General features: G+C 61.0%; 1 protein-coding gene across 1 annotated transcript in view; it reads right to left on the bottom strand.

The window, feature by feature from the left end:
* The window catches only part of SDK2 (sidekick cell adhesion molecule 2), a 149715-nt gene that overhangs the window by 114363 nt on the left and 33102 nt on the right, over positions 1-2250 (bottom strand).

The raw sequence follows: 2250 nt of genomic DNA, 5'->3' as shown, positions 1-2250 counted from the left end.
CCGCCGCCCCACACCTGCCCCACGCTGCCGTCGGCCCACTGCCAGGCACGGGAGAGGTGACGGGACCCCCGTGTCACCCCTGCTGTCCCCCCCTGCACCCTTGCTCCCCCCGCACGCTGAGCCCATGCCACACATCCATCCAGGGCGAGGAAAAGCAGTCCTTGCAATTGCATGTGTTGCTTTGGAAATAAACCAACCTTAAAACGCTTTGGGATTACAGTCAAGTGAGATCGAGTTGTTTAGGAGCCAGGGAGCATGAAAAGACGGCTCAGCAAGCGGCTTTCTGTCATACAAGCCCCATTCAGGAGCAATTCGCAGCATTTGGGAGCCGCTGCCCGCTTACACCCCCGTGCCATTCACCGGTGCTCCCCAGCCGCGGGGACGGCGTGGGGCACGGCACCCTCCGGCAGAGGTTGGCTTTGCTGCACCGAGCCACAGCGTGGCACCAGCCACGGCCACGGCCACAGGGACCTGCCAGCCCCGTCCTCGGGAGCCGGCTGGGGCAGGACTGCAAGTCTGTAAATATATTATTTATTATTTCTATTACCCTTCTCCATTATTCATTGTTTAATTCGCTGCTATTCTATTATTAACTCTCCCAAGCGCTTTGGCGATGCTCTGACATGAAAGAGGCACCGCGAAATTTCGCTTGCGTGCCGCGGTCCTCGCGCCAGCGCGGAGGCGGGTGCGGGATCGGTGGCCCCTGGCTCAGGTCCGGCTGTGCCCCATCAGTGGCCGTGGGGCCGGCCAGGGTCTGGCCGCTGAGCCCGCAGCCGGAGCCCTCTCCCCAGGTGCCACGAAGCAAAATGGAGCGAAATGTTTCCTAAAGCCTTCGCAGGCAGAATTTGGCTGTGCAGGAGTCTTTTAGCTGAATGAAAGTGCAGCTCTGCATGTAACGCTGCCGCTGCCGCCTTCGCTGCCGGGGCGCTCGCATCCAGGCACCTCTCTCGGTGCTTCGGTGGGTTTTGTCTCTGTTGGGGTCGGTGGGGTTGGTCACGGCTGAGCCCCTTCCCCTCCTCGCTCCCAACAAGACCTAAGGCACGGCTGCACATCCAGACAGGGGGAAATTCATAAAAAGAGCCAAGAACTGTTATCCTTAAAAGTCACAATTTGTCAGGAAAATGGCCTGAGCGTGGCTGCGTGGGCTCCTGCTGCCCCTGGGCTGCCGGCCCCGGCCAGTACGGTGGGGCAGAGGTGGCCGTCCCCAGCGGTCCCTCACGCCCTGGCATGTTCCATGGTCCCCACATTAATCTTCGCCCGAGCAGCGGAGGAGACAGCTGCGAGTTATACATCCTCCAAATTCCTGCTCTGTGGTCGGACGCGTCAGGGACCTCACCGAAGGGTCTGAGCCACCGTGGGCACCCCAAAATATAAAAGCCCTTCTTATTTTTGGCTGGGGGACACTTTCGCCCATGAGTTTTCACATGGCCGAACACCGCCAGTGTGCTCTGCTGCTGCCGAGGAGCTTATCTGGGAGCCACGGGAGGGCGCGGGGCTGCTCAGCAAATACCTGTGGCGTAATAGATGGGACACCCACGGAAACAAACACTTACAAATGGCTCTAACATTTACCTAAATGTCACGCTGGCTGCTCAGGTCCCCGGCTCCGTCGAGCTGGCAGAGGAGCCGCGCAGCTTTTCGGGGTGGTGGGAGGTGCTGCCTGGACCCCGGGAGCTGCAGGAACCCCTCGCCCGTCCCGGCAGCCCCCGGTCGCAGCGGCTCCTTGCCTGTACCGGCACAACCCACCCGGCAGCGAGCGTGTCCTTTTGGCAGAGCTCCATGAGAGAGCTCGGGAAGGCAAACCGCACGGATCCATCCCAAATCTCCTCGTCCATCATTCCTCTTCCCTGTTCCCCCAGGTGAGGGGCTGCCAAGTAGCTGCTGGCCTGGACTAAGACTCCTTATTTATGCAAATGCATTCCTTCACCGCCTTCGTTCCTTCGTTTAGCCGGGCAGGCGGTGGTTACAGTTTGCCATGGGGTACCCACATTCCGCCCCAAGCACCAGCCTCCCCCCGCCTCTTACTTTTCTGCTGAGATGGGCACATTTTTACGCAGGGCAGGATGTGTTCGAACCCCCCAGGGCTCATCGGGGACCGGGCGCGATGGGGACCCAGAGAGGGGACAGGTGGCATCGAGGGATGCTCAGCCGTGATGCAGACGGCGCTTCCCCCGTGCCATCTCCATGCACGGCCGCATCCTGCCCTGGTGCCGCTGCAAGGAGGTGAGCTCCTGGGGCATGGCGCTGGGG

The sequence above is a fragment of the Charadrius vociferus genome, unplaced genomic scaffold (assembly GCF_000708025.1).
Source record: "Charadrius vociferus isolate BGI_N301 unplaced genomic scaffold, ASM70802v2 scaffold616, whole genome shotgun sequence".
NCBI lineage: Eukaryota > Metazoa > Chordata > Aves > Charadriiformes > Charadriidae > Charadrius > Charadrius vociferus.
Note: the sequence above shows the minus strand (reverse complement) of the source record. Positions and strands in the feature narration are given on the sequence as shown.